This window comes from Struthio camelus, chromosome 1, assembly GCF_040807025.1.
Source record: "Struthio camelus isolate bStrCam1 chromosome 1, bStrCam1.hap1, whole genome shotgun sequence".
Lineage (NCBI taxonomy): Eukaryota > Metazoa > Chordata > Aves > Struthioniformes > Struthionidae > Struthio > Struthio camelus.
This window is the reverse complement of record NC_090942.1, coordinates 25,809,195-25,829,922: the sequence shown is the minus strand read 5'-3', so window position 1 is coordinate 25,829,922 and position 20,728 is coordinate 25,809,195. Positions and strand designations below refer to the sequence as shown.

The 20,728-nt window shown below is 37.0% G+C and overlaps 1 protein-coding gene across 7 annotated transcripts in view; it reads left to right on the top strand.

Annotated features, from left to right (window-relative positions):
• The window catches only part of PTPRZ1 (protein tyrosine phosphatase receptor type Z1), a 142,028-nt gene that overhangs the window by 20,624 nt on the left and 100,676 nt on the right, over positions 1–20,728 (top strand). The window lies entirely within an intron of this gene.

Below are 20,728 nucleotides of genomic sequence, written 5' to 3'. Positions count from 1 at the left end.
CTGATGAGGAACCTTGTTACAGTGAGAAACCAGGGTTATGATATAAACTAGACTGAAATTATACTGTTGCATGATGGCCAGGGCAGAATTTCACTGTGGTGTTGAACAGAGGAAAGAATTTGAAACAATGGTACCTAGCATGGTGAGAGCAAATTTTAGCCGCCCTTTTTTTTGCACTTGAGACTAACCTCTGGTAATATCTAAAAATAGAACCTCCTAGGCAGAAAACTATACAGGGCAGGTATTTTATTATTAATTTAGCAAATTAATGATCTCACAATATTAACCTATACAATAAAAACCCAGTAAAAACAAGATGATCTCTTATCATACTTTTCAGCTCTCCTTGTCAAGCATGAAGAGGTTCCTCATGTTACTTCAAGCATTTGGAGTAGGGTAGACATTTTTCTCTTTCTTATATGTCACTGATACATTCGCACTTGCAGTCACCAGTCTCACACCGATATATATGCATCTGCAAAAAGTCAACTTGAACTTACCTTCTTACTTTAAAGTGACAATTTTTTTTTGAGTATGACAAAAAGGGGGGGTGTTATGTATAATTTCCCAGTATTTCATGTGTCACGTTGTTATTTAGCAGAGTAGACATTTAGAAAATGATGGAAAAAGGACACAGTGTTCCGTACAATAATACTATAGGCTAAAAATTTTGGGGGACAGGAAAATTTTGTTAGGGTTAGGGTAGAGGAAAGACATTTCTTAGCAAAGAATTTTAAGAGGTTTATGTTTATGAGGTTCTTCTCCATTTGTTAGTGGAATAGGAAGCCTTGGGACTTCAAAATAATGCCCTCTAAGAGACACAGGCATCTACGAAAGTCGTGATTCTACAACACCTCTTTCCAGCTGTATACTGCATAAGTCAATCCATTATATCTTTATGCCTAAAGATTCATGCTCTGGTAACGCCTGCAGTAGGGAATGAAGAAAATTGTACCAGTCTAAGAAACTCATTCTGTTCTCTAACATACAGAGCTGCTCTTAGATTTCAGTGATTCAGAAAGAAATTAGAAAAAATATAAATGCTAATTTAAATGGCTGTTTATATTGCAAACTATATTTGAAGATTCTTCAAAACTAGATTTTTGGTTCTTTAGAATACATGAACATCTGTTTTTTTTTTTCTTTCATGTAGGAAAGTGTCCAAAACATGGCCACAAAATGTGGAGTATTAAATTATTCGAATCAGAACCTCCTATTATTCAGTGTATGTAGCCATGTACTATAAAGATAAAAGTAAAAATGAAGATACTCATAAAACCAATAGATCCTTCTTCCTACAGTTGTATTCTCCCATCTTCTCTCCCTCCAGTGCCACTATGGATACCATAAGAGACCAGATATATTTTAATGAATGAATAAATGAGACTTAATCCTTACGTGAATAAACTAGTACACTGCCAGTAAGAGAGCAGTGAATCCATTAATTTGGTAATAAGTTAGGTACTGATGGACAGATTAATATGCAACCCTTTCATCACTGCTCGACTTAGTGTTTAGCTAACATCAAACTAACAAATGTGCTAGAAAGAGAATATAAAGTGTGATTTCTCCATATTAATCCTCTAATCGCTCTTTCATTACATACCTTCATAGCAGGCAGAATTAGTGTTAATAATAGGATTTCTATTATTTACTCAAAAAACCCTCTGTCATATCACAGTGTTAGTTTGCGCTGAGTTGGCACTTAGCATAGATAAGATCTTCCCTCACCCTTAATCTAATTATGACAGAATTAATAATGACAAGCCTTGAGAAAGTAAGTGCATGGCAATTAATAAAGGAGTGGCTTAGATATGAAGGAGTTTGCTTTGCTGATAATGACAGAACTCAGCCTACAAATCAGCAGTATAAGATGAGTATGCTGAGAAAAGACAACAGTAATTATAAGATACAAATGAAACCCTCAGGAATAGGAAGATATTGGTGAGTAAATCAAATCTGAGATGGGGCTGAGGCACAAACATGTAGATGGGAAAGGGAGCATGAATTTGATGTAGGAAAAAGGGAGTGCTGAAGTCATGGACCATGTGTTATACGCAGCCCCACAGAACAATTCATCCATCATTCAACTCATTCCTGGCAGGTTTCTTTCTGTAGGGAATTAATTTGATGACAGCAGCCTGCCCTTAGCTGTCATTTTTACCAGGGCTGAGAAGCCTACTGCTATCACGTTGAGCTAATTGCTTTTGCCTGGCACAGTGCATGCACATAAATAGGTTTCTGCCTACACTGGGGTAGAGATGGCTACTAGGAGCAGGGCAGAGAATTCATCTGACCAATAAAAACTTCTTGATCTGATCCCAAGCTGATCCTAGAAAAACAGATCTGACTGTTTTAATGTTTGTAACCATCTTGCAGCCGTCGTATTTACAGTCTTGGTTTTTCGGTGTCATATGCACCTTCCCTGACAGCAGACTAAGCTATGGGACCTGCTCACTGGGTGAGGCTTTGCATGATCAAATACAGGAAAAAAGATTAAATAAAGCAACTAATACATTAGAAAACTGGAAAGAAGTGCATATGGAGTGATGACCGGCAGGAAGGTTAAATGGACAACTTGAAGCCAGCAGGAAATAAATGAAAATTTGTAGGCTGTAAAATGGAGGAAAAGGAAGAACTGGGATTGAAAGGAAAGAGAAAAGGAGAAGAAAATAAACTGGGAGAGAGGAGAGTGAAGGGCTAGCTCTCATTCTGAACTAGCAAAGAGTTTCTTCCTCCAGAAGACTTTTTTTCCCCCCTCAAAAGCTCTATTTTCATTTGGACTAAAAGATCCACAAAAGTGACATATTCCCTATAATTTTAATTCCTCTCCTCTGGAAAGAGATTCCTTCATTCCGAGAACCAGTTCAAAGTCTGTATCATAATTCACTTCAGACAATATTATTCCTAACTGTATACTGTCCTTCACTCAGCTAAAAGAATTCTGGCTCTTTTGCCTCTCACTCTGGCTCATCATGTGACTGTAATAAACTATCTGATTTAATCTTCTAGCTTTTTAACTAGTTCACATATTTCCTATATAATGTGCAGTACATTGAGCTGGAATTTCATGGGTTCTACCTTGAGGAGAAAGTGATATAATTTATTTAATAATTAAATAATCCTGTACATAATTCATCTATCTGCAGACATCAAGACCACAGTTCATTATCTTTTGTTTTAATACCGTTACCTATATTCATTTATTTAGAATACACATGAAATGCGTTTTCCGTTAACTAACGAAATGTTTCTCTTTACACTTTTTCAAAGTGAAATTTTAAAAGTATGAAGGGATATGAAAGCCCTATCAAGGCCTGAAAAAAACATACCATGGACATTTCTAGAGAGGACAGGAAAAGGTTTTAGAGTATAATTTGTCCTCACAGATAACACGGCAAGGAAGGAAAAGGAGAGAAAATACAAAGAAAATGAAACATTATGTCCATTATGTCCTATTTTGAAGAAAGGTATGATGACTTTATGTTGATCTACAGCCTTGGAGTAGACCCTGTTATCAGCAGAGAAATAAAAATGGCCAGATATTTACTCTGTGCTCTTCTGCACATTGACCTCAAAGCAAATGGATTCAGGGATCCAGGAAAAGCCATAGTACCCTGAGAACTTCATAATGCTGCAGTCTCCTAATGAAAGCCAAGACTTGTATGAAACTTGGAATTTGTAGCAAAAGACTAGACCTTTACTAGTTTTTCCTCTCTAACCTCGGTTGTAAGATGCTTGAGAGACTCATGCTGCCATGGATCCTTTGATGAACAGGCCTCTGTTGTGCCTCAGGGGGAAAGTTAATTCATATCTATGTATTCAAAGCATTCAAGGACCAAATATTTTTCAGCTTTCAGGCAAGATTAGAACTTTTATTTTCTAATGTAGACTTGATAGAGTAATCTATTTCTTAGTGAATTAGTCATCTCTAGCATGCACTGCTTGAGAAGCTTCGAAAGCCACACATAGCACAGACAATAGCTGATAAACCAGTAAGAGGTATGCTTTACTCATTCTTCAAATATATCATTGGCTTCTTGCTTACTTCCATGTGTTTTTTTCTAAAAAAAAAACAGTGTTTGATTTCTCAGTTTCTGCTTTTATTTTGCTTCGATATACTTGTACAGAAGCCTGTGATTTGGAAAGAGGCAGTACTTTTCTTCATAAATTATATATAAGTTCAAATAATCAATGCTTGTAACTTGGGAAGTTGCATTTCCTTTAAATGAAACAGTATAACATTTGTATATTGCTTGTTCACAGCAAAGCTATTTCCTGTTTATGGAGAAACTTATTTTCATGGAAGTCTCTTGAAGTTGTTGGTAAAACTGAAGTAACTCTCTGGAGTACCAGAGAATATTGCATGAAGTATTGAATGCTGAATTACAGAAAGCTGTAATGGTGTATGAAATATATCTGTTGTTAGTGGTAGGGATTTATGGACCAAAAAAAGATTTTCTAGCTTCTACTGCTGTCATCTTTTCTGTGCATGCCCTTGGGCAAAAATTATTTAGAAACTCAGGCTTCATGTTTTTCAGATAAGTGTCAGAATGCTTGATTTCTTCCTAGATTGTTTTCAAGAGCAACTTTAAGGTACAGCCTTGAGATGAGCTTTGAATTCACAGATGAAGGTCACTACATATATATAGTGCATGATTATTGATGTCAGCCTAAGGATTTTTACTTATTAGAATTCTCTCACACACTGAGAAAATGGTTGAATAATTTACTCGGAGTAACTGATGCTAAGAACAAATTACCTTTGCTCTACTAAATTCTCTCTTTTCTTTCACTGAGGAGCGTGCTTTACTATTTGGAAATAATTGTTACACCCTGTATTTGGATGATAGTATTGTATTGTATTTGTATAAGTACTGCAGTATTGTATTATATTTTATTTGTATTTGGATAGTTTAAAGCATAAAGGACACTTTACTTTAAAGGAGAATATGTTAAAGTAAAGGAAAATGTTTGTTCCAGCTTATTTGAGGAAGGTCTGTTGCAACCTGTTTGACTTGAGGGCATTTTTTATAGCATTATGAATTTTTTTTACTCTAAGATCACACCTGAGTTTAATAGTCTCACCAAAATCAATAGCAAAATTTCCTGTTCCTTTGATGAAACTGCAGTTACAGAGAGGCTTGGGTGCATCATGAAAGCAAGAACAAGCTTTGTGATTAGAATTGTTATATGGTAGTCTGACTTAAAATATTTTACAGATTGTCAAAGAAACTAGCAATTAACTTTGAACTCTGAAAATTTTCATCCTTACATATAAAAGAGAAGAGTGTTCAATTTGTAATTACCTTTATGGGTTGTAAAAATATACTCTAGATTAAGAAAAAAATATAATTCCTTTCATCAAAAGCCATGAGTTTTGTTCAAGGAAAGGGCATTACAATCAAAACGTTGGTAGATTTAAAACCTTAATGTGATTCTATTAGAAAAAACAAATGTGTGTTTCATTATTGGTAATTACTGGTACTACAACAGAGTCACAGGAAAGGTTTTGCAGATACAGAAGCTGCAGAGAGAAAGGTTTTGAAGCCCCTGTGGAGGGGCAGACTGTAAGGCTGAGAGGTGTGAGAGAGTAAAGACTAGATGGCGATCAGATCTGAAACATAAGCCGAAGCATTTAGGGCAGACTGTACTTCCTTCAGTCTCTGTAGAGGAAAAGACTATTCAGGTAAGTGTCCAACCTTTCTTCTTGATGTAACCTATCGTTCACCGAAAGGTTAGCCCAGGAAGACCTATACAGATTCATCAGAAAGGTTTGGTTTTCTCCTTATGAGACATCTTATAACAACAGGGATATTGCAAAGGGAAACATTTGAGAAAACACTTATGTACACGAGATCCAGTAGGAGCATTTGAATTTGGAAGGCTGGAATCTGCTAGCCTCTTTCTAAGAATAATTCCTAATAATGATACAGAAATATACTTGCAATAAATCCTACATCTGGAAGAGCCTGTCCCAGCTTTTCCTCATGCAAAATCTTTGAATGCAAAATTAGAGTGATGATTTCGTGACCAAAACTGAATTCAGTTTAATTTTTTAAATGAAACTTATAAAAATGGGTTTGAAGAGGAGCAGAAAGAATGAATATCCTCCTTATGTTTGGAAGAATCTGATTATGGCAGAAATGTCTATCACATTTAAAAAGGTCAGCAAAGTCAAGCTGTATTGAGGACAGGTTATTGGTCAAAGTGTAGGTATAGTATCTTCGTTTAGTTTTATTCACGACAATTGCACCAGTGCAACTAGAGAGGTAATATTTTTATGTTAAAAAAATCAATATCATGGCATAGCAAAATAGCATTTTTACTGTAAGTATGATATTTCCAAACTATACTGGTTTTGCATCAAATTAGTTTTAAGTCGTTGAGTAGTGAATATTTCTTTAAAAGACCATTTGCAACAATCATCTAAAATATTTTTTCCTTATTATTTAACTAATTTGCAATTTTTGACTGTAAACTGTGTTTTAGGAGACAAAAGTACGTATTGTTTGAAAGTTTCATCACAATATTCATGCCAGTGAAAGCTTAGCCGCCTCTTTTCTCTGCAGACTTATGTAAATTTCTAGGGACCTTGCGTGAATGGAAAGAGTCTGAATTTGTGTCCATGGTAATCTGTTCGATGTGTGGAGGAAGTTACAATGGCATTAACCCATGAAAAGAATCAGTTGTTTTCAGGGAAAGCAGTCAAGACATGCTTTGCATTCAGATCGCCAACTTGATCAGAGCCGGACATCTTTTTTTTTAAGGATTTCTCTTTGAAAGAGCTTAATGCTAGTCACCTGTTACAGTCAAAATATGTCATTTTGTCTGTAAAGGACATTAAAAAAAATAACGTAAAAGAACAGATACGTCCCTGGGAAAAAAAGGGGAAAAAATCCTGCAGTTGTTTACACCTTCTACTTGTGCTTGCAGAAGCATGAAAATGCCATAACTGTCCAGTCTCATTACCTGCCTTGTGCCATTGGAAACTGAGTGAATTTATACAGTGTTTCTTTAGGACTGGAAATTTGGCAATGCCAGTCCTGTCCTCACTGCCTTCCCAGGTGGAGCGGGAGTCCTGCTCAGCGGTGGCCATCAGATCTGAGAAGTTAGGTGCAGAGGGGCTTCACCAAACATGGGGAATCAGAATCTTCCCAGACCATTGTCTTATATAGACCATTGTCTTATATAGACCCGACATGATGAGAATTCACGTCGGCCCTGCCGCTTCAGCTTACTTTTCCTTAGACCTAAATGATTCTGCTGGTACAGATACTCTAGCAAGAAGAAAGTGGTTGAAACTATATTTACTTTTATGTTTACAAGAAGAAATTGTACCCAGCAGCCTCATTTGGAGTGTTCTCCAGCATTTAAATTAAATTACAGTACAAGGAAGAGTAACATTAGGCAACCTATGTTTATTTATATAGTCAGTAGAGATTTAATTTGCAAGATTAATTAATACCTGTTTTAACTTCTTCTCTATCAGCCAGTGAAAGTAAAAGATCATTCTGTTCCATATCTTTCTTAATATGACACCAGATATTTCCACAGTTTAATGGTAGACTTCTTACTGTTAGGGATGGTTTGCTTTTGATGATGGTGAGGATGACAAGATTAAAAATAATCAATAAAAATAATGTAACAAAATGAAAAGATTGTCTATAATTCATGTCACTTTTTCTACAATATCTGTCTAGTGCTCCTATGAGGATTTTATACCACTGTTGGCTAAATAAATTTGCTCCATTGCTTTGTGAAGCTGCATTATAACTACATTTCCTGACCTTTCTTGAAAATGGCATTATCCAACAGCTTTCCAGTGGGAAGAGACAGGTCTTTCAATGCAGAGTTCAGAATTAACACAGCAAGAAAAGCTGGTACTTGCCCCTAATCGTATTTAAGAGCTATAAGTTCTGGGAATTATTTTCATAAGAGCTACTGTGCCCTGTGCATGTTCACCAGTGGAGATATTTGGCCATTAAAGCTATAATGGGAGACGTGGTAACACCCCATGGTACCAGGGAAAAAGCTGCTGATGGACGATCTCACTGTAAGCAACAACATCTCATTAAGATAGAGAAAGAACAGTTAGGTAAGTGCTATAATGGCTGATTTTTTTACTGGACATTTAAATTGCCTTTCTCTTGCTTACTGGGTATATCAGTTCACAGCCATGTTTCAGTGCAACCCTTATGCCGTTTCGGACTGTTAAGGGAAACATTGCTAAAAAGCATTTAGGCACGCACTTACATCTAAGCAAGGGAATAGCTAGTCATATCCACTTCTCCATCTAGCTTCTTAAAGTTAACTTCTTGGCGTACTTGGAGGTAAGCAAAATGTGTCTGCTACAAAATAGTAAGCAGTGTTTATGTTAAAAAGTTTTAATAGTGACTGCATTTCATCTAGAACAAGTACTCTCACTGCTCCAAATACCATGGTTCATTCAGATCCACTATGCAAATAGCAGGAATAGCTATATTGGGTCAGACCTGATTTCAGTATTGCCTGACAGAGGCCAATGCAGACGCTTCAGAAGAATGGTACAAAATCCCAAAGAAGGTACAAGTGAGATACTCCCCAGTCTTTTCTCACACGTATACTGGTATATGTCAAGTCTCCTTATCAATGTGTTAGGACAACTCCAGAAATCCTTGCTGTCTTTATAGCATTTTGAACTTCATTAAGCTGTTAGCCTCGGCAGGTTCCAGAGGTTCCCCAGATATAATAAAAAATATATCCTTTCACTGTTTTTCTTGCTTTCAGGCTTCTTATGAATGCTCTCCCGTGTCCTTATTCTTCTAGGGGAAGGAAGAATAGAAGTTCCCAATATGAATCTCAGGAAAACTGATTATTCTTCATACTTGTTTCCTTCCCCAAAATAAGCATTCTTAAGCTTTTCCATCTCCCCTTTTTTAGATTTTTTCCATGCCCACGGTCATGCTCATCACTCCTTCCTCACTCCCATGTAATTCTGCAAAATTCTTTTTAAGAAGGCAAGACCAACGCAGAACATAGTTTTCCTGATGAAGTTGCATTGATGTTTTATACAAAGAGATGATAATGTTGTTTCCTCACCATTTCTTATCTATTTCCAGATTTCAGGTTTGAATGCAATCATACATTGACTAAAAAACATCATTCAGCTGTCCAAAGGGATGCCCTGTAGTTTAATTTTTCTCAGTGTACATATTTTTCTGTTATTTTTGCTTCTACATATATCAAAGTAGAACATCCTTTGCTGTTGTTACACATTTACATTACCTGCTATATCTCTCTCAGCATCCTTGAAACTATACGCCTATCTAATCTTAATAACAAACATTGGCACATTGAAACATTTCTGCAAGTGGCATCCTTATCAAAACAGGAAATACTGCTTATTTCTATTTCTAGGACCTCTTAACAAGCTTGTGCATTTTATTTCTTAAAGGTTGGTGTCAGTGCATTAATTTGGCACCCTTGCCCATTTAATGTCAAATTATATTGCAGTCATCACTATTTAATGACTCGGCTACTGTTGCCCTGTGACCTAGCTACCACGTGTGTTTTATGAGTATGCGAATAAAGGCTTCCACTTAACTTGTGTTCCAGAGCTACTTATCAAACATTTGCGCCTGCGTTGTTTCTCTAATGTTAATTTGTCGTCTTAGACCATTTGGCCATTTTACATGTGATAATTGAAATCTTAATCTTTTGTTAGATTGTGCTGTTTGTTTGATCTTGCTTCCGTTTATGAATTCGGTTTGGCTTTCTTTGCTAGGCTATAGCTATATTAATATACTTATATTATTAGGGTTTAGAGTTTGCTTTGATATAGATTCAGCTGTATATTCCTGTGCTCTCAGCAGTTTTATTTTTCCCTAATATATTCTCTAGGGTCTATTAAGTTTAAACTCTCCTTACTCATTCAAGGAAGTGAGCTTTAGCACTCTGTTCGTTTTGTCTAGTTGGACCTGCACATTTAATTGGAAGCATTCTGCAAGAAAACAGCTACTGAGAGAGCTTCTTCTAAGTCTATATGTAAACATCCAAGCCTTCCCCTATTCATAGCTCTCTATTACTAGGCATGATGTGTAACATGATCACAAAGCCAGGCTTCCTCCCTAGCACAATGGCAGAAGTGTCTAAATGGCTCTAATACAAGGCATCCTAATTACTTGGCCAAAGAGTATTCACTGAAGACATTCTCAGTTCAGTCTATTGAAGTTATTTCCCATACCATAAAACTTTTGAATGCATATTCATAAGAACGGGAAAGACTGGCAAATGCTTCAGAGCCTTCTAATTAATGCCTCTACCCAGGGTTTTAGCGCTCTGCCCACCTAGACCAAGGGCAGGTGTCTCTTTGCAAGGGCTTTGTGTACCTTTGAGAGCTTGAAATGGCAGTTCAGTGCTAAAATCTCTTTATAGAACTAAGTCTCCATCACTTAAGAGCCTAAAGCTCTTAGTGCTATTGAAAGTTAAGATCTAAACTTGCAAAGACCTTAGGTGGGTAAATTCCCAATGAGGAAATGACTTTGTCAGTCTAGCTGTAAGTTTACAAGTCACTTTAGGTGCATCGAAATGTACTCATAAGATTTAAGAGTGCTCAAATTATTAACTTGTTGTACATTTTCAGATAATATTTTCCTCTAATTCTCATTGAAGTTATTTGACAAAGCAATTAATTAGTTGGCAATAAACATCATTTAATCTAGGTAGATGAGTCATTGTAATTAACTGAAAACGAATTTAGTAGGTACACTATTTAATTTCTTCGTATTACAGTGTTTGGCTTGTGGTAAAAATTTGCCTTTGAATCATAATGACGTTCTCGGCAGTCTTGTTTTTTGTGGCAAATATTAACTTTCTTAGTGCTAGAAAGGCACAGTCAAATTGCAGTTGGTTATTGAGTGTTGACAGCTGACTTCCACAATATATGAACTTTCAGTGCATTGAACTAATCTGAACCTAGGAAGAGGATTACTGCAATGAGGTTTTCAGTTCAAACCGTGTTATACACTTAGTATAGGAGTGCAAGTAACAAGAGGTCAGAACCTCCATTTTGTGGTTCAGTGCACAAATTAAGGCTTTTCATGGAGTGCCACCACCACCTGAGACCTGGAGAAAAGCTTTGTACTGTGTTAGCAAAAGGTTGGTTTGTATGGGGAACCGGTTATTGCAGTAAGGTGAAATTTCATGTTTACAGTAATTGATTAAGCCGTGTGTATATCATCTTACAGGGCTGTTATTTCCACATTTTAGGTCAAACTTTGTTAAGCTAGGTTTATGTATGCTGACAAAATTCAACAGAGATCAGAGAAAGAATAAGAATTGAAGCATTCAAATTTCTTTTTCCTGAAATCACAAAGCTTTATTCTGCTTCCTATTGCTGTTACCCGAAATGTGCATAAATTAGATATTTGGGGGATGGGGGAAAGAAGTATGTATATATATCTGTACTGTGGCTGTCTTTCTGCATTTCTGTAGACTTTATAAAGCTTCCTAGGCAGATTTACCTTCCCTCTCCAAAATTAAGAGTATATTGTTTACATACAGGCCAATGAGATACATGACCATAGATCACACAAAATACCTGACACACTACTCTCTCCTCACCTCTGAATATTATAAGATACCTGAATTCAGAAAAGGTCTGGGAAGTTCCAATTTTGTGGGTGATGTAGGGCAGAACTGGGATGGGCCTCTCTGTTTGCCTCAGAGTACTCTCGTGAACGTATATAAAACATGAGACAGAATTTGGCCTCAAAACTATACCAAATGATAAAAGCAATATACATAGTGGATGCTAAAGAGTGTAAAAAATGAAGTTAAGAAAGGAAATTCAAGGAAAATAGAAATGGCATGATCTTCATTTGTGTGTGTGTGTGTGTGTGATATCTCATATTTCAGTAAAGCATCTGACAAGAAAAAACCTCAAGCATTAAGAGCATTGTTTTAGCTAATTAAAACAGACCACCACCACCAGAAGCAATCAATACACCGTTTTGTTTCCAGTGTTCTGTAAAAGTAACAATACTGTTCTATATAACGTACCACACGTGGATGTTTGATGAAGCAGCGATACTGATCGTTCACTATCTTTTGCTTGCCAAAAAAAGAGCAAAACGTGCTGGATAGCAAGGGCCCGGAGCACTAACTGATGGAAATGTGTGAAAATACAGCTGTGATATGGTGTTCTACTGCTATTGCATAGGGCAATAGCAAAGCATAGAGGAAAGCCCATTCCATCCACTTCCCTGTGGAGTTATCATTCTTCCATAAATCCTCTAAAAGCTAGGATTACATCTTGCTTCCTAAAGGAGCTTCAAAATACCGTTTTTTGTTCTCTGTTATGTTTACATAGCATACCTTCCAAATTTGTAGGATAATAAAGTTATATGCATGTTGATTTGTTTATATTGATTGATAAGCTTTCGAAAAGAACTTTAAAATTGCTATAGTGAAATTACTACTTATCCTCCCAAAAGCAGAGGCCTGAATAACTAAACTTTGAACTATGTTGGGGCTTCAGCTAAGGGGCACAGTGTAACAGTGCTCGACGTAGGAAGGGGAGAGCAAGTGCTGCTGCTCCTCCTTCTCTGACATTAACCTGGCTTTGCAAGAGAAGGGGTATTCAGTGCTGTGGGCTGCACGTACTCCCCCCTCCGCTAAGGACGAGAAGGTGACTGTGACAAGTACAGCCCCCAAGCCATGGTAGCATCACGCTGTGTTAGCACATACAGCAGCTGAAAGTGAAGGCATAAATGAGATAGTCAATGTTGAAAAAGCAGCATTTCCTAGAAGTTACTACATAGGTGTGTGCAATGCTCAGCCCTGATATTTACTGTCTTCCAAATAGTGTCTATCTGCATTTACTGCCAGTTGATGAATTTAACAGGCACTAATATGGGTGGCATTGCCACTGCAGACCACACATCCAGAACTTACAGCATGGGAGATCCCAGAAAGTGGTGTCTCACATCTGTCCCTTGTTCAGAAGTCAGCCACATGGCAGGGCTATAATAGAAGCATAATGAGCATCCCAAATGAGGTGAGGCAAAGGAAATGCTGTTCTCATTGTCCATATGAGCCAGCTTAAAAAGGAAAGGACTGGTTATTCCATTCAGTGAAAAATTCTGTTTTACATCTGGGAAAAACTCTCGTTGAGCATGCCAGAATTCTTATTCTGGATCTATGTGACTTGTTTCCAATCATTTCTGTATTGGACTGTGCCTTAAAGGCTAAATTCCAGCCTTATGAGTCAGGATGAAATCTTTATTAGTACCAGAATGTACTTGGAGCAAACAATTATCATTTGTCTATTCAGCAGCGAGTTTCTCAAAGGCTTCTATAATTTTAAACACCACAAGCCAGACTGAAAAGTGAGATTAAGGTAGAAGACCCTGCTTTGTGTTGAGATAAAGTCAGTTCTCTGTACTACTGCAAGGATTAACAAGCTGCATCCTACGCTCTTCCTGAACTTCATGGGCACCTCGCCCTCTGAGCCTTCTTCCATTGTAGGGGTTATTGATCGATCACAACTAGTGCGTGGGGTTATTCCTTCCCAGGTTCAGGACCCTGCACTTGCCTCTGTTAAATTTCATGAGGTTCCTCTCTGCCCATCTCTCCAGCCTGTCCAGGTCCCTCAGAATGGCAGCATAGCCCTCTAGGGTATCAGCCACTCCTCCCAGTTTTGTATCATCAACAGACTTGCTGAGGAGGCACTCTGTCCCTTCCTCCAGGTCATTGATGAATACATTGAACAAGAGTGGACCAAGTACTGGCCCCTGGGGGGCACTGGTAGCTACAGGCCTCCAACTAGACTACTGATCACACCTCTAGCCCGCTCTTCCTGAGCTTATACTCCAGCAAGACCAGGATGCTGTAGTCCTGCAGTTAGAGAAGTTGTAGGAAAGGAGAAAGTACAGATTTTGGTTCTTTGCCTGCCTCACCAGGCATTTGTTGCAATGCCTAACAGCCCTCAGGATCCCACGGAGTCATAAATAATTCAAAAAGTAAGATAGTGTTCTATCTGAAAATTCAGGCAATTGGGATATCTTTAGAGTATGCTTTCACGCAGTGTTTTTTTTTTTTCTATTTCCTTTGGATGCTTTGGAACTTATTTTGAAGTAACTATTCCTAAATGAATTTGAAAGTAACTGCAGTTATTCTGTTGAATTTTTTTTATTTATGATTCCCCTTATGCCACTATATGAACAGTCTGCCAAATGCTAGTTAATAGAACATTTGAAATTTAAGTAATTGAAATTTAAAATTTTTTAAAGGAAATAACACATTAAGTTCTTTTATTTTGCCTTTATTCGTGTACTTTTAGTGTGTCAGTGGTTTGCATACTTTTTCCTGTAGTTTTTAGCAGTCATGAGACATTTCCTTTTCCTTTTCAAAAGAGATTTGCATGTAATCAATTACAAGAAGAGGAAGGGAAAGGCTAAGCATGAGTTTCATAACCTGATACCATTGCAAGAAATTGCAATATCTGTGTATGTAAAAATTGTGTGTATGTGTATATATACACTCAATTTATTTATATGTAGTATCATCGTATACCTTTTTTGACAAATCCTTATGTACATATACATGCATGCATGCATATACTCCATGCATTGTTTACAAGATTTCCATTGTATTGTTTACATTATGTTCATATAGTATTTGTCAAATAATGAGACACATATCTATATAGGTGTGCAGTTGGTACTGATTGTCCTTGATTAGCTTTGGAACTTCCTGACTGTCAAGTGCTTTATTTTTCAGTCTTAATGTTGATACTGCAAAGCTTCTGTATGTGAGTTCAGGGTTTTTAAAGTTTTAATATGATGGTTTTTTTAAAGGTAGATGACACAATCTCTAGGCCTTCTGTCCCCTCTCCTTTTTTTTTACTAAAAAGAATTTAACTAAGAAGTTTCACATAAATACTTGCCTGAAGCAAAAAATAATTGAAAAAAAACACCTAAAGAGGCTCATTTCTGGAAACCTCCTGGAACATGACTGGAGGGATAATGGTTGAGTAGAGTTTGCAATTCCAGCATCAAATAAATGAGAAAGGAAAACATTTAATAATTAAAGATTTCCTGCTGCAGAGAATGTCTTCCTCTATCTCCCCCTCACCTTTCTAGGCTTCAGTCTAAGACTGTTCATTAGAATCCACAATATGACTTCAAATTTTGAAACGGTGTGCAAAAGAGAGTTTTTAACAGCTTGACTTTACATACCCTACTGTGTTGAATAGCAGTTATTTCAGTAAATGCTCCTTTGGGATGCCTTGCATAAGATCTACTCATGAGAGATCTAGGCAGGTATTACCAAAACTGTAGTGTTTGACCAAAGCTGTAGTGTTTGACTGATCTGTAGATGTTAATGTTAATGGGTGGAGAGGCACTGGAGAAAGATATTAAAGATTTTTTGCAACCTTTCCAAAAGCCAGTTAAATGTGAACTATCTCAGGATCTTTGGTATAGGACTTAAATAACATTTGTTTTCTTATCATTGCAATTCTGGAGTGTCTATTGCACCAAATTTCCAGTTTGCTGGAAAGGAGTTTGTAAATATTTTTTACACCTCGTTGCTAAATATAAGAGGTAAAACATATATATTTCATTCTTAATTATATGTAATATATTTCTTGACATGCAATTTTGCCAGAAATCAAAATCATAAAAGCTTTCCTCAGTTTGTCTGTGGAATATCCAAAAGGCTGAAGAGGATCATGAAAGTAAAATTAACTTACTGTTGGCTCATTACGATTAATCAAAGTCCAGTTCTGTTCAATTCCATCTGTTTTCTACTTCTCTGGTAATGACATCAGCGAAATGAATTCATTTTGAAACAAAATGCTTATAGTTTACTGAGTTGATTGAATTTGTTTGTTTATACCTGGTCTGGATTTATTCCAAACCTTTGATTTATGCCACTCCATTAATTTACACATGTAGCCTCTGTCTGGACATGGGGAAAGGAATGTAGGTAGGGCATTATATCAGATATGAAAGTGTGTCCTGGGAATCACTGTTTGATATATGCTTTTTAGTACGGAAGTTCTCTTCTTTCAGTCTTGCTAAAATAGTTATTTCTTCTGTCATAAAACCCAGTTTGCCTCACTGCATATATGGGACAATAATATAGCATCTTTGGGAAGATGACAGTCTTCCTAAATGACTTCTGTATTTGGCTTTAGACGCTTAAAATTCATTTAATATCTTTAACAGCAACCCAGTCATCCTGCTTTCCTGGGCAACCTAATTCTGCCTGTACCTAAATTATTGAGATATCTTTGTATTTAGCCCAAAAACTTCACAGGCACTTAATTTCACTCACCCGTGCATGTTCAGAAATATCTACTCTGAAAGGACAAGCACCAGTCTCCCACCTAAAAGCTCCATTGTCATCTAGGTTTCAGTGAGCAGGCACTTGGATACTCCATAAATTCTCAGCCTTAAAACTTAACATAGTCAGTGCTGCAGCTAGCCTCTAATGGTTATCCAAGAGGTGGAAGTCTAGCAAACTGTTGTGCTCCGTCTTCAGATGATGGCTAGGGGTATGGGATCACAGGTGGAAGGGGGCACCTAACATTTCCTACTGCTTTCCCTGTAGTCACAGAGAAGATGTCAGCAGCCACCTTAAACAAATTGCATCCTAATCTGCGATATCCTGAGATACTTCCTTCTTTCTGCTGACTGCATAAGGATTTAGGGGGCTCTGTAAGCCCTAGGCATGTAAAATGCCAAAGAGGTGGAATGTATAATAGGCAAATTAAACTCTTTGCTGTTTTTTTTCATATAGATACGCACTAGAAAATTCTATTCAAATATGATTTATAAACTTAGCTGATACCATAGGGTATATTCTTTTGATCCATAGGATTGTTCACTGTAAAGCTGTGACAGGTTAAGCAACCAGAATACCCACTAGTATGCTCAGTGATATGTGCTTTTAAATTAACCCAATCAATCTTTTTTTTTAGATACAAACACTTTTTGTATGAGTAAATACATACTATTAGTAAATAAACACAGCAATTGTCAAATTGTAAGAAGAATTTTACTTTGGTGTTATATTTATTTTAGGGAAAGTCTCACTCTATTTTCTCAGTCTGCATCAGAATGAGCAGCCTACACTCTAGCATAATGAATAGCACTGACTCTATAGATATCCTGACATATATTGATGCCTAAAATAAGCCTACACAGAAGGAACTGTGGCTTAAAAATAAATAAATAAATAAATAAATTTCTCTAGGGGTGTTAGAATTCTCAGACCCATCTTGACCAAAGACTTACTGACTGACATACTGACTTTCAGGAAAAAGAATATATGAAAAGGTAGAGGGGGGCTATTAAATCATTTTAGCAATCTTAAGGATTTGAGAAATAACGTGAACAAAATAAATAAATCTGTAGAAGAGAGACCATATTCAGACAAATGCAGCTCATTCTCTCAAAGGGGTTTACAGATACTTCTTGTCAATTAGAATTTCTAGACTCTTAGCAGCTTGTGGTCTGAATCTTCTCATTCTTCCATCAGTATAAATCAAGAATTGTATCCGTTAAAGAAATAAAGTTATACCATCATAACGTGGATGAAAGACAGAGAGATGGGTCCTGTGTTCTTCCTATCCAATGGAAGGAGCAAAAATAAAGGCACAATGATTATGGAAAAAACATTATATGTGTCATCAGACTGTAGTTTAGGCTGAGAGGAGGCTAAACTGACTTTCAGTTATCCTTTTGGCTCTTGGTTCTAGCAACTGACATCCCTGACGCCACAGCTACAAAACAGAGAAGCATAAAGACCTGGTAAAATTGGTAAAATTACAACAGCCTGGAACACATTGCATTCCCCGATTACGCCTGAGCTATAATCCTGCCTAGGAACACAGCATGTTGAGTGTAGCATCCCAAAACATAAACATGCGTTGTGTCTCAGGCACTGTCCTCAGAATACCCTTTTTTGAGGCTTAAGGGAGGGGTCCCTGGTGGATACTTGAGGCTTGCTGCCTTAGCATCTGTCAGAGGATTTTCCTTGACAAAATTCAGAGACTTAGGATCCCATTTCCACTTCTTTGATTCATTTACCCTGGCACAGAGTGCCAAATAAGAGGCTCTCACTCACTTTATTTTAGTCTATAGAAGTATTCATTTTTTTATTTTTGCATATGAATACACATTGAGGACCTGGATGTTTCTTTCATTCACAAAAGAAATATGTCAGGAGGAAGACAATCTGTTTATTTATATATTTTTAATGGGGAAAAATACCTACAAAATCTGATTACTCCCACTACTATGCTTTAACCAGAAACTCCTTTTCTTCATGACTTAGAGTGGAACATGAGAGAAGGTTAGCAATAGATAAGTCAGTCCAGCTAGCCCTTATGAACAGCGGAGTTTTTGCCACCATTTTTCCTAACCTTTTGGTCCCCTGGGACTGGAGTGTGTACTAGTTGGACAGAATATAAAAGGAAACAGGTCTCTCAGCCTCGTGCAGAAAACTCTGGCTTTGAAGGAGGGTAGGAAAAGGGGACAGAAAGCATTTAATGGTATCTTGCACATCTCCTTGATTTGCATAGAAATATAATCATACAGTCAGTTAACACATGATCCTGCAACTGAGCTGCCTTGTTCTATGAATAAATCAACAGTCTATGGAAACATGTTCACCAGCTTCCTGAAAGCCTGGAAGCACAGGAGAACATGAAGGATTTTTTTTTTTGTGTGTCATAAAGCAGCTCCTCAACCAGTAGAATTAAAACTATTTTAGGCACTAGCTGAAGACAGTCGGTGTCGCAAGGGTCATGTGGGTTCTCAACCTGCTAGTTTTAAAAGTCCAAGTATCAGTATCATAGATTTACCTGCTAAAATGCAGACTTGCAGTTTCCTCCTCTTTTGTGAAGACTTTCACATTTTTACTAATATCATTTAAATTAAATGTACAGCATGTAAATGCACTATTTAAACAGAGGTATCTACTGTCATATATCAAGAGCAAAATGGATGTCATTTTGTTGATTTCAGAATAAAATAATTTCCTTGCATCATGTCTCTGTATTGTCGGTTGGTCAACACTGAGCATTTACACAACAACACTTGATACAATGCATGGCTGCAACATTACACTGGTAGTTCAAGGGAAGAATTGCTGCGTTGACTTGTGCCCATACACTCGCACACAAATGCACAACTTTTTTCCTTTGCTAGCTATGATTCCTCAGCTGTTTCCTTCCCCAAATGAAGTTTGCTTTTTTCCCCCCCACCCTTTTGCCATGTATTTTTTATGGAAGTAGGCAATACCAAAACCACTGGCAATCACTGCAAATGTGGGAATGCACATGTCTGTGAGTGTGCTGTGAACAGACTGTGTGAACACAATAGGTGAATAGCAGAGTAAAGAAGGTGTATGAATTCCTGAAGTCTTCTGGCATTGATAAAGACTTTCTGTAAGATTTACTGGGTCTATATGTGTGTAATGCACCAAAAAAGTGAACCTTGCCCCTTTTTTTCTTGTTCATTGAAGCTATCACTCCTTGTCTATTAGACCTCCATGTGGAATTTAAAAAGTGGTGGGACGCTCTCACGCCCAAACCCTGCTTAGTTAGCATATGAATGCTCCACTGATTGTTTGAAGTAACAATTAGGAGGACAATGGATAAAGGAGGAAACTGGAGACAGCAACTAACACCTGTGAATCAGAACTTAAACAACTTTCTTTTACATAATTAATTAAAGAAACAGGAACAATGCACATTGACTGAAAATATGTTCCAAAGACAATACTAGTACATGTAAATCCCTTTGCCACTGCTTTCAGTTACACAACTCGCATAAAAGGTTTGATCTTACTGCAAAAATCTTAGTCATCAGTGAATGCTGTGTAAGTGTTGCAAGGGGATTTTTGGCACGGAGGAGAAGGGAAGAGAAAAACATTTAAAGGAAAAAGGAAATGGATGCTATGGACACTTTCATAAAATCGTATTTATTACAGAAGGTGAGAAGAATTCTGGGGTTTTTTCTCAAGAAGACAATCCATATATGTGCTAAACACGTTCATATGCAATTATTTCTGAACCAGGTTATACTGTGTTTCGTTAGAACTTAGTGCTTCTTCAGTTTATGGCCCTAGATATGACAGTCTCAGAAAACCCATATCCTCCAAATTATGTATATTGAAAAATTCCTTGACCACACTGAACTCAATGTTCAGCTTCTACTGAATTCAGAATAGCCCCAACTGCTTCTTTCTGAAGGACAATACAGCAGATGGTTTCTTCAAGTGGGATGTCTGGTTCTGGTTGTATTGTATTAATTTTATGAAGGAAAATATGATTGTGATGAAAAATGGAAAGAAGAAAAGAAAATAGACATGATGTGAACATAAAGAAGGAAAACTGGATAGAATGAAGTTCAGAAAGAACATTGATCCTGCTAGTGAATGTATGGCAAGTCTTTAACTAAAAATTTAAAACTAAGTAACAAATTACAAACAAACAAAACAAAAAACCTCCCACATTTTATGTTCTTCTGCTTGCTTTATTTGTGACCTGAGTGATGATGGTAATCGCATTCTAGTTAATGTATATTTATCTTTCAAAGTCCAAGACAAGAGTGACATAAGTAATTTATTGATAATCAAAACAGTTATTTTATTCTTGTGGGGGGGGGAGGGGTCATCTGCCCTTCATATTCCTGTTAGGCTTCCAGTTTTGATATTGTAAATTCCTTAATGT